General features: G+C 42.7%; 1 protein-coding gene and 1 pseudogene across 17 annotated transcripts in view; one reads left to right on the forward strand and one right to left on the reverse strand.

Moving 5' to 3' along the window:
- The window catches only part of NAV1 (neuron navigator 1), a 246,154-nt gene that overhangs the window by 38,576 nt on the left and 194,699 nt on the right, over nt 1-12,879 (reverse strand). The gene's annotated exons all lie outside the window — the stretch shown is intronic.
- LOC123586905 lies at nt 516-986 on the forward strand (annotated as a pseudogene).

The raw sequence follows: 12,879 nt of genomic DNA on the forward strand, positions 1-12,879 counted from the left end.
AAAATCAAAACAATTATTTGGAAGCTTTGTGTACATAGATAGGACTTGTCAGTTATGCTTTCTGTACAGGGAGATGTGATTGGACTTGTTCATGTAAGTTTCTTCTCTCAGGCTGGTCAGGTTCCCTAGAGATGAATCTTCCAAACTCCTGCCTGGTGGGGAAGGGCTATTGCCTTTCTGGAAGTAGCAGAGGAGAGGATCTCAGAGTCTAAGTGTTTCTTATATAAGTTTTAAACCAATCCTCCTGTTTTTAGTTTCATTGCTTCCCCCACTAAAGGTACCTGATGTTCACCAACTACCAAGCTTTTTGAGGGTTCTGGGGTGCAAACACAATCGCTGTGCAGCTTTTCCGATCACTGGCTCAGGACTCAGCTTTAAGTCAGATAAATCCATTCACACTTGCCTTTCTCATTTCCAGCTTCCCCAAATTTTGTGGCTATTATCTCTTCTTTTCCCTGTTTATGGTGCTTTTGGTGTTAAGACTTAAGGAGAAAAGAATCCCCCTCGCTGCCCCTCTCTGTCTTCTCTGAACTGGGAGCAGCTCTCCTTCCACAGCCCCTCATCCCCTGAAAACGTTTGCCTGCGCAAAGTTTGCCTCCGCCCCCTTCTTGGGCAGGAGCACCTCTTGGCTGTTGAGTGGATCACTGTCCGCAGTGGTGCTAAAACCACAGGAGACACTGACATAGAGAGCCTCAGCAGCTTGGCAGCCCCACGTCCCCTGACCTCACTTATTCCCAGCCGCAGCTTCTGACCCAGCGCCATTTCAAGGGACATTGACATAGCAGCCAAGTTCATTGGGGCTGGGGCTGCCTTGGTAGGGGTAGCTGGCTCTGAGGCTAGAATTGGGACTGTGTTTGGGAGCCTCATCATTGAACCCCTCCCTGAAGCCGAAGCTCTTCTCTTACGCCATTCTGGGCTTTGCCCTCTGGGAGGCCAAGGGGCTCTTTGGCCTGATGGCGGCCTTTCTCATCCTCTTCGCCATGTGAAGGAGCCATCTCCACTTTCCATAGGTTTTTCTCCCATATCTTATCTGCCCTGTATGTTCCTTTTCTGATATCTCCCCAGGCAGCCTGGGGTTGGCTCAGGGTTTGACAGAGGGAAAACAAATAAATGATGTATTAGCAAGAAAAGGAAAAAAAAAGAAACCCCAAACCCTGTATTATTTTACTCTTGTGGTAGTTGTGAAATATGCTACCAGCAGCAAAACACCCCTAAATGACACTTAACAGAGTTTGCTCTCTTGAATTACATGTTCTGATGGGTAGACTTTAAGTACAGTGGGGAGAGGAGAGTTCCATCACCAAATCAGGAAAAGCCGGAAGGAACCATCTAGATGATTTTTTTGAAGAATCAGGACCCTGGGAGAAAAGAGGCTGGATGGACGCTGTCCACCCTGAAACACGACTGCCTAAGGTCTGAGAACAGAAAGTCTTTAGAAGAGTTTGCAGACTCTATCAGCTAACGAGCCAGATTTACCACAGAGTAACTGCCTGGTCACTGGTGATAACATGGAGAAACAATAATGGCACCAAAACAATAAATAAAGAGGAGGGCAGGGCTTAGAGCTCGGGAGGGCTATTGCATCTGTTGTCTGGCACAAATAATTTCTCTTTGCTCTGTCGAAGCTGGCTTTTGCTATCTCCTTTCTATTTCTCTTTAAATGTTTCTCACATAGATCTCAGGTGGGGAAAAGAGGTCTAGGTCTAACCACACTAGAAACGCAGCAATGCAGCGAAGTTAATATCTGTTTATGATCCAATCTACTTATAAATCCAAACAACCATCACCAACAGGCAACTGATATAAGAGAAATGTCTTCTACATTTACACCATTTACTTTACATGGTATACAAGTTTTCATTCTGGGGAGGTTATTAGAGGAATAATAACACCTTATTTACCATTTTCATCTACCCTCAGAACAAAAGAGGAAGTAAGTCAGAATAAACATATGAGAGATTAAGTCAAATATAAACAAGATGATGAAAATGACTCTTGTCAAGGGATATTTCTAAAGTACTGGAACAGGTTATAGCAGTAAATGAAAGATTTTTCTCAGCAGGATATTCATTTTCTCATTTACAGATCACCTCATATCCTTTAATCCTCCCTTCCCTCCAAATCTCAAACTTCTCATTTCCTGTTTCCCTGAAAAGTATCAGGTTTTTTTTTTTTTTTCTGTCACCTTATCAAAAGCTTCAATATGGCCACAACTCCTTTTTCTTCACTTCCCTCCTCAAGAAGTCCCACTGACCATGTGACCACTTGCCTCTTAAACCTATCTTCTTCTCCTTTACCTTCTCCTACTTTTGCTATGGTTTAGAGCTAATGTCGCGCTCGCTCAAACCACTGTGAAAGCCTCCTTACTGACCCCATTGTCTCTAAATTCTCCTTCCTTCCAGACACACTGAATAGAATCAGAAGCCTAATCACCCAAAAGCGTAGCACTTACCAAACCTTCATTAGCTCCTTGTTGCTGATTTAATAAAATCAAAATTCTACGGCCCACTGTTCAAGATTATCCATGAGACATCAATAACAGAGTATAGCGTTTAAGAGCACAGATGTTGTAGCCAGGGTACCTGAATTCAAATCCTAGAAGCTCTGCCTAGGGTTAAATTAAATTTCAATTTGGCAAACATCCATTGACGTCCCGGTATTTATAAGATAGCTTCAGTTGCATGGGCATTTAAAATGAGTGACTATCAGAATGAGCTCAACAACCCAAGGGTGGAGGAAGATGTATACATGAAATGAATACCATATCTGAAGTGCAGACAAACATACATAAGAGGATTCAGAGAAAGGAGTGATATAATTTTCCAACAAAATCCAAAAACATGACTTTGCCATGTTAGAACACAGATAAACATAATGCTCATCTCCTTTTCCCTAGTATCTTCCTGCTCCTAATTCTAATGTTTTCTAGGATTCCGAATAGGTGACCAGTTGTGTCACCTGATTTCTTTTCCGAAGTACAGGCCTGCATGGAGAGCCAGTCTTACCATCATTGAGCAATGATCTGTGCCCTGCTGAAGATTCTGGAGTCCTGACGTGATTCCAGGGACTTGAGAACAATGTACATAAACCCTACCCACCTCCCATGGGTTTCTCCCTAGCTCTGCATTTTGAAATCTCACCTTCCTTCAACACCCAGATCAAACACCAAGTTTTCTATGAGGCTTTCCAGGATGCTCCTTGTCAGAAGAAATCTCGTTCTATGTTCGCTAGACTGTATTTCCCCTAGGGATAGGATTGAGTGTCATTCATCTTTGTATGCCTCATACAATATCCTGTACATAGTGGGCTTGTACACACTTGCAGACTTGAATTCCTGGCTTCTGTGAAGGTAGGAATGCATAAACTCAGGGAAGGGGTTATGATTTTGGAACTGCTTCTTACATATTCTCCAAGAATGGTTAGTAGCTTGTTTCCAAGTAATCCTTATTTCAGGGGGAATTTATGAACTTTTTTTTTTTTAGAACTTCCAGTTCTCTGCTTAAATTCTCCATCTATTCATGAATAGAATCCACCTTTTCTACTAGATCCTTAAAAATATTTACAGAGAGCATTTTACAGTGTTGTCTATTAATTCCGACATCTGCACCACCTATAGGTCTGCTTCTATTGACTATTTTTTCTGCCAGTTATATTTTCCTGCTTCTTTATGAATCTTGTAACTTTTTATTATATGTCAAATGTTGTATGTGAACAAAGAATGGCAATACATATACCTAGAAAAGGGCACGTCCCTTCCTCTGTCAGGCTGCTAGGATTGTGAGCTGAGTCAGTTTAATTTGTAGCAGAGCTAGGCCTGAGCTTTGTTGTCTCTTTGGTTAAAGTCAGTTCACCACTGGTTTCAAATGTTTTGAGGATAAGGTCAAGACTATCTCAGTAGGGCTTAGGATCTGATCATAGTGAGACTCCAGATATCTCTGTCTAGGCTGTATCACCCAGCCCGGCTTTTTGAGCTGCTGCGGAGTGCTCTTTACTCTTGGTGGGCCGCTTCTATGCACTCCGTGAAAGGCCATTGTGCTTTAAATGGGTCTTTTTCTATCCTCCTGCCTTGCTCTCAGATTTCTGTGTAGTATGTTACTGCTGGGTACTCCATGAATGCTCTCTGTAACTGAGTAGGGACGGGGTATCTTTCTCATCTTTCTACCGTGCCCTCAGTTGTTAACTTGCTGTCACTGTGTGTACTAAGCAATGTCCTCATGGGAAAGAATTAGGGGTGGGTGGGTACATATTTGCTCTGTGATTTAGTTTCCTTATAGCCAGCCAGCCTGTAGCCTTCAAAAGTTTTGTATGAAGCTGAGCTACTTTGTCCTTCTCTTCACTTAGAGTAGGTCTACTCCTCCTGCTGTTGTGCCTCTAGAATGAAAGCAGCTGTGCATTTCTTTCTTTCCTAGGAAGAGCTCGTTCCTTTCTGGAGTTTAGTTTAATGTAGAATACTTTGTATTCTTAGATATTACAATTTTTGTTTACTAAGCTATATTTGTTATTTATCTAGCTTATTCTTGTTGTTTGGGTGGGACTGACTGTTATCGTGAGACTATACCACTCCTTTCAATAAATCAGCCTGTTGAGTGCTAATCCATTAAACCCTCCATCTAGAGCTGTAAGAATGGCAACAGATTCCTTTTTGTTCCCTTGCCCACTTCCTAGCACTGATACCACAGTCTTAGGGACACTCTGGGGCACCCCATCTCCTCTGGAGATGAAAAGAAGGACTGTGAGGAGGCCAGTTCAACTGAACACTGCTCTGTTTGTGTCAGTGCAGACACATGGCAATGCACAGGGCAGGGAACACTCCTCCCCTCTGGGAAAAGCACCAACACTAACGTAGGTCTTGGCTAGGACTGGCCACCCCTCCCAGGCTTCTCTCACACAGTCTGCTCCCCATATTTTAGGTCCAGCCATTCCACAGAACTTGAATAACCAAGGGAGCCCGCAGGCAGCCAGAGGGCCAAGGGTGTGGGCTAGCTAGTGGGAAGGGTGGACTAGCTTGTGACTACACAGGAAAACATCCTTACTGCTTCTCCAGCGCAGCTCTTCTAGTCCTTAAAAGTCAGATGTGAATACTGAATCGTTTCTCCATTTATCCAGAATATATATGCCTGGTGAGTCAGTAACCAAATTTCTCTGATTATTTACCACTTAATGGATAAGAGCTCTGGACACAGAACCTTACTTTCTCCTCTGAAGGCAGAGAAATAGTTGCAATAGGCTGGTTATAAGAAATGGAATTTAGGGGTGATTATCTTTACTTCCAAGCAGAGTTTTTGGAATTGGAAGCCAATATTATATCCCAAGGAGATACCTAGGACTCTCTGCTTTCCCAACTAGGAAAAGAAGAGCTATGCTTACCATCTAAACTGGACATAGGCTCTAAGTCAGCAGGAAGCTGTTTGACCAGTGTACCCAGCTTCTGTGAGCTAAATCCCCAAACTACTCACAGAAAGAAGCCAGAGTTAGACTTAGGAGGCTTTTCAGTCCCTATCGCTGTACCAACAAGGGTGATTGGATTCTATGAAACAGACAAACATCAAATGGGGTGGAGGGGGAAAGGTCACAAATAGCCACAATTTTTGATATTGTCTCACTTGCTGGGGTTGATGGACACCGGCCTTGGTCAGGCACTTAAATAGGAAACAGTACCTGATGGTAAGACCAAGTGTAGATTAGATTTGAGGTCTGGTGGCAATCTTACAGCCAAGATGGGTGGGGGGCTAGCAAATGTGATAACCCTGGCCCTAGGTTCCCTAAGAGCTACAATGACTATGGATCAAAACAAAAGGAATATTTTGAGAATATAAGTACTTTAGACAATGCTCTCATTGGATGGCTGTGCAGCCAAGGGTACTGCATGACATCTGTTCCTGAAAGTCAAATTACTCTTGGTACTTCAAGGGGACACGGAAAAGAGTCGATAAAGTTTGGTCTAGGATCAGTCCAAGATAGAATTAAATACATAAAGAGACTCAAAATTGATCTGTCCTCCTGGGGAGGCTAACTTTAGGGCTGGCACGGGACCAGGTTGACCTCAAAGCGTATATACTTCTATGGACCAGAATACATTCTTGATATTGCTCTAGTCTTAAAATTTTCCATAACTTCCTTGGAACAAAACCAGCAACTAGCTTAGAGTTTAGATACAGATTTCCTTACTTCCACCCTCAAGAATATTCTTACCTTCTTGGATGAGATGCAATAGGTTAGACCATATGAAATTGTCGATTTTGTAGGTAAAAAATGGTTACGCACGGGTATTTCTATATGGTTCAATGTCAAATATGGTGATGTTCGTGTCTGGCCTATGCTTTAGCCCTTGTTTGCTAGAGAAGTGTGGTAGTGGATTCTATACTCTTAATAGAAGGAAAATTCAATAGGAAGAAACAGAGTCAAATGACAGAAATGACAACTTGTCCCAACCTTGTCTGGTGCATTTGAGCAAGGAATCATGTTTTGACCTCAAGTCAAAGTTCCAAAGATATCCCATTCTTCATGTGTCTTTTATACTTTCTTCAGGCCCATTCCTGGAGGTGAGCCACTCGGCTTTATACAGCCAGCTCAGGCTGCCCTAAAGGTCACTCAGACAGCCATGGAGATGTGGGTTCCTAATGAGAGTATTAGTGATGTTCCATCTCTGGTCCCTGAAGCAAGTGGACTCACTTGCTCTCCTTTGTTAACAAGGTGGTAATCTCAGTCACTAGCCATACATATGTGGCTACTAAGTACTTGAAATGTGGCTAGTCTAAATTGAGATGTATGGTAAGACCACCAAGATTTAATACCAGATTCCAAATACTTAGTATGAAAAAACATCGTATCTTACTATAACTTTATATGGCATACTGAAATAATATTTTAGATATAGTGGGTTAAATAAAATGTTATTGTAATTAATTACACCTGTTTTACTTTTTAAATTGTGTCTACTAGAAAATTTTAAATTACATATGTGACTTACATCATATTTCTATCGGAAAGCGCTGTTCTAAACAGGAAACTTTTGGTCAATGAAATGTCAGCTTTGAAGAGCTGGAGTTCATTAGTTGCTGCAGCGATCACAGTTGGTCTGTGACCTGGGAAAGCTATGGTGTGCAGTTAAACTTCAGCTTATCCTTCCCAAGATGGCACCAAATGTGATAGAATTGTTGGATGCCTGCATCGAATTATCAGCCACAGACCTCAGAAAGCATTCAAGAGATTAAAGAGGATAAGTGATTAAAAAAAAAAAAGATAATGAAAGAGTCAGAATGAAATTGGGCAATTGTGATGTTCAGTTTTGCAAATGAATCAAGGCCATGTAGAAAAACCAACATTCTACTCAAGTACTGCCAAAGTTCTCAAAGTCAGTAAGTAACCTCTCCTGCTCCCCACCCCCATGTGGCCTCAGAGCACTCCAAGAGCAAGGGGGAGTGCAGTGTCTGCTTCATTACATGTCTGTGGTTTGGCAGAAACCACAGCAAGCTAGCCTGATCTGGCCAACAAAGCCAGGCAATGGGAGGAAAGGATGAACTGCACAGAGTGAGAGATTCAGAGGAAGAGGGGGTAGGATGGAGAAGACGCCAATGTAAATTTTTTAAGCTAAGACTTTGCCAAGTCTTAATCAAGAGTAAAGATCACCTAGAAGAAGGGACCCTAAAGGACAAGGTAACCAGAGTCTGATACGATATTGGAGGAGACGTACAATTAGGAAAATTTCTTTGGCCTCCTTGATATTTTGGCAGTAAGCTCACACCAGGATCCCAGCGCATAAGAAAACTAATGGTTTCAGTGACTTGTTGAAGACACTTCCTAAATTTCAGTTTGAATCACAGAACTATCTGGTTAATTTTGTTCGTCTCTCAAATGCTGAGGCTAATTTTGTGAATGGCTATGGGCTGGGGACCCAAAGTGCGAACTGAATTACTATAGATTTGCTTACATGCTATTACTGGCACCACTGAAAAATCAGAGAACATAGTCCAGGCAACTTTGAAGCCTATCACTTTAGGGCATCTGTGGCAACATCTAGGTGATGAATTTTTACTCAGATGCAACTGGGAAGTTTATAATGGTTAATACCACAAATTTTGAAGACATTTCTTAGAGATCTGAAGTAAAAGCCAAGGAAATTAGACCCCAGTGCCCTACTGTACCTTGACCATTCTGTAAAATTCAGAAATCACAGATTTCCCCTGTGGTCTTTTTCTTTTAAGTCACTCGGCTCATAATTTCTACAGTGATCGCCAAAGTTCCCTGTGGCATCTAACGGGGGAACAGCGTAGATAAACACTGGGCCGCCATACCACCGACAATACGAAACATCATCCTAATGTACTCACTGAGCGAAGACTTGTGTTATTTCTGATGATGCCTTATATAACAGAAAAGTGAGAAAACTTCCGCTTGTCCCCAGTTTTAGCTCACCTCAACTCTTGCTCAAGTTGGAGCCACGATCAGCAGGTCCACTTGAGCTCACTCCCCTTTTCTAGAAGGCCTGAGGTTTTTGAGTAGTGGTGATAGGGTCACAGGCCCAGTCCTAGGCAGAACCCCATTCAGTCCAAATAAAGACATGTTTTTCTTTCATACCCTATGCCTGAATCTGTACAGGTGTCATCTAAAAGCAAGTATGCTTTTAGAGAGAGCTAGCCTGCTAGCATGGAGTCCTTCATTGGTCTGGAAAATTGGATGCCCTTGCAGTGGTGTACAAAATTCTGTGCATATGTGCACTTTTCTGGCCTTGGACCATACTTTCAGATTCTCAGGTGTCTATGGCCTAGGAAAAAAAGTTTCTTTAGATTATTGTCTTGCCTCAGAGCACCATGCTTCAAGCATTGCCTTCTTGATTCTGGCATTTAATCTTCGCTCCGAGGTTAAAAGAGTTTCTTAAGCCTAGACAGACCAAATTGTGTCCTCCCTACCTAATCTTTACACTGAAGCCATAATTCCCAATGGTTACATTTGGAGATAGAGCCTTTAGGGAGGTAATTCAGGTTAAATGAAGTCATTAGAGTGGAGACCTAATCTGATAGGGTTGGTATTCTTATAAGCAGAGGAAGAGACACCGGAGAGCTCTTTCTGTGCATGCGCACAGGGAAAGGTTACGCAGAGACACGGAGAGAAGGTCTACAAGCTTGAGAGAGGTCTCACCAGAAACCCAACCTGACGGCATCTCAACCTCGTGATGTTAGCCTTCAGAACTGTGAGAAAATAAGTTTCTGTTGCTTAAGTCTCCGAGCCTTTGGTATTTTGTTGAAGCAGCCTGGGCAGACTAATATTACAATTAAGTGATGAAAACTAGCTTATTCTTTATTGTTACACCAATACCCCCAGCAGGCTGCCTTGGACACTGACCACCTCCATGATCCAGACAAGTTTTCAATTCAGAGATTTACTCATTTAAGTTTTTGATCGTAATACCACAGGCCATTACAGCTGAACTAAAATACCCAAATCCATCAGCTAGGCTCAGTGGAATCTATGGACTGAGAAAATCAAGGAGTCAAGCAAAGTGGAAGGAATTATTGCTTTGACTTGGCAGCAAAATAATCCTGGCGAAACTCCACCTTTTTATGATGAAATCAGGTTCTGTGCGTGCTCCTCTAATGACACGACACACAATTATCCAGCCTCGCAAACAGCTTGTATAGCACTTTGTGGAACAAAATGGATGCAACAGGATTAGAGGTATCAATATGTTTTATTGGGATCTTAATGTGGGAAAGGGTAATTGCAGGGTGGCGGGCGAGAGACAGAAGTGAGAATCGAAGGGGAAGACATGAGAGACTGTTTCCGAGGTGTGGTTTAAAGCCCTGCCATGTCAGCTGGCAGGGCCAGAGCAAAGCAAAAAAAGAGCAGAAGTTGAGCTGTTTAACGGGAGTCTCCTTAATTAGGACCAACTGTGGGTGAGGAATGCTGAGTCGGCCGGCCACAATTTGTTTGAGTTTTCTCTAGTTTCAGAGATTTCCCTTTTTGCCTGCCCCCCACCCCAGCCTTTCCCCTCTACTGTTTTTGCAGGGGTAGGAGTGAAAAAACAAGGTAATTTTCCTCTCTTTCTCGGATGTGTCCAAATGAGGAAATTTAAATCCCCCACCGAGTAAGAGGGGACTCTCTCTCAAGAAAACGGGAAAATTCTCAGGCGTGCCGTCAAGTTCACCTTCAAAGAATAAGCGGCAGCCCTTTGAAGGCAGGCTCTGGAATACTGGATATGCGCCTCTGTCTCCACTGCTCTTTATTACCGGAGGTGAAATCAGTTTGTCTTAGTCTCAGTTTTCCCAAGTATAAACAGGTAATTCAGCACCTACAGAGCAAAACGTTTGGAAAGTTGAACGTTGGGGAGAAGAATTTTGGTTCTGAACTTGGGCAAAAAATATATCTTGACAAAAACTAAAAAGTCACGAAATTAAAAGGAGCCTGGGTGACTCAGTCGATTAAGCATTAGACTTCGGCTCAGGTCATGATGTCAAGGTTTGTGAGTTTCGAGTCCGCAATCAGGCTCTCTGCTGTCAGGGTGGAGCCTGCTTTGGATCTCTGTCCCCTGCTCTCTCTGCCCCTCCCCTGCTCCTCTCTCTCTCTCTCTCTCTCTCTCTCAAAAATAAACATTAAAAAAAATTTTTTTAAATACAAAGATGAAATGAAATGAAGATGCCAATTGATAAAAGCAATCTTAATTTGAGTTTCTGTGTTTTTATCAAAGAAGAGTCGGAAGGAGGCTCTAAGAATAGTCACTAGGGTATTATTTCGAACAAACATTTCCTTTTCTTCCCCAAACTGTCACAGATGTTCCATCTTAGAGATTTTTGGAAAGGGATGAAAATGATATTTGATTTAAAATTTCATAAGATACTTCCCGTTTCCTTCCCACTTCTCACCATATTCTTCCCGGGGCCTTTTTTAGGAGGCTGTCACACAATTCCAAAATCCTTGGCTAACTGAAAGGAAATGATAACAACAAGCGTCTGCATTTCTCCATTTTCTTAGAGCAGTCAGGAATTAAGAGACAACTGACAATATTCTGAAATGTAGGAAAGGTTCAGGTTAAATGCCTAGAGCGGGGCTTGGCAAGTTTTTGTCTGTAAAGGACCAGACAGTAAATAATTTAGGCTTTGGGGGCCATATGGTCTCTGCTGCAACTGCTCAGCTCTGCCATTGTGGCACGGAAGCACTCATTGACTGTGTGTAAACAAATGAATGCAGCTATGTTCCAAATAACTTTATTTATGGACAATGAAATTTGAATCTCACGTAATTTTCATGTGTCACAAAATATGACTCTTCTTTTGATTTTTCCCCCCAATCACTTGAAAACATGAGAACCATTCTTAGCTTTTTGGGCTGGGCAAAAACAGGCAGTGGAGCAGATACAGTCCAGAAGGCCCAAGTTTGCCAACCGCCGGGCTAGACCAAACTAAAAAGGAAAAGGAAAAGAAATAATAATTCCTCGATTGACAGGTCCTGGGCCACAAAGCAGTTTTGGACCAAGAAGGACCCTCACTTTTATTCCCTTTCAGTGCCTTTCTGATCTAACCTGTTCAGTTGACAGTCAAAACCAGATTTTTCAACCAGCAATACCACTGGCTCGGTTTTGACTCAGGGAAAAAAAAAATAGGGGGTGGGGGAGCGGAGGGGGAGTCGCTGGTGAGAGGCGGGGGAAAAGAAAAAGAAAAAGAAAAAGGAAACACACTCGTATTATTTGCACCTCACCCCCAATCCTCCAGCAGAATCAGGCAGTACCACTAAGTAAGATGGGATTCAAACATATTTGCAGCTTTTACAATGATTTATGCAGGACTCACTGGCAGAAGCAAAAGCCTTTTGTAGTTAGAGACACAAAACCTGCTACACAGACCTGTTGGAGGAAGTCCTATAATTTTTTTTTAATGTTTGTTTATTTTTGAGAAAGAGAGAGAGACAGAGCGCAAGCAGGGGAGGAGCAGAGAGAGAGGGAGATACAGAATCTGAAGCAGGCTCCAGGCTCAGAGCTGTCAGCACAGAGCCCGACGCGGGGCTCGAACTCACAAACTGCAAGATCATGACCTGAGCCAAGTCGGATGCTTATCCAGCTGAGCCACACAGGCGCCCCCGGAGGAAGCCCTATAGAGTGCACATGTCCTGTGTACGATTCTGTTATGATTATGGCAACAGAGAGTCAAGTCCTGCCACTCACCTTCCGATCTCAAATCACCCTGTTAGCTCACAGTGAGAATCAAAAGAGATGAAAAAAGACAGGAATCAGGCCCTAAAGTCATACTACTAGGCTAAAGAATCTGGCAGCTCCAAAAGATTCAGGCCAGACTGCTGGTGTGAAATGCTGAGCTGGCAATAAACACCTCTAGCCTGTAAGCTACTCTCTCTTCGTGGAACGAGGCTTCACCACAAACCAAATGGACTGCCAGGCGTTCCCTTTGAACACATCACTGCCCCCCACCCCTTTTTTTACTTCTTTGTATCGCATTCAATCTTCACACTCGATTCCCTGGCCTTCCATTATCACCTTTTTTTTTTCTTTTACTCTATTAAATAATAAGTCCACTTTCTAACCTCTTCTTTAGAGTTCCACAGAAACGGAGATCATCTTTTTTCAATTCACCGAGCCTCAGTTTAAAATCCTGACTCAAAATAGAGGGCTAAAGCGCCACCCAAACTTTCTGCCTGTAATTACCCTAATGCTGTCCACATTTAATCTACAAAAGAAAAACAAAACAAGGAACATTAAAAAGGAAAGCTAGCAAAAGAGAAACAAACACCAAATCCCAAATCCTAAAATCTAGATCTAGAGAGGAAAGTATTAGACCCTAATTCCTCATGTCTACCTGCCTGCATACTATCGTGTTGACCTAGCATGCTGGCTAGAGAGACCCAAGTGTCTCTTTACATCCAGGGGCGTGAGCA

This window comes from Leopardus geoffroyi, chromosome C3 (genome assembly GCF_018350155.1).
Source record: "Leopardus geoffroyi isolate Oge1 chromosome C3, O.geoffroyi_Oge1_pat1.0, whole genome shotgun sequence".
NCBI lineage: Eukaryota > Metazoa > Chordata > Mammalia > Carnivora > Felidae > Leopardus > Leopardus geoffroyi.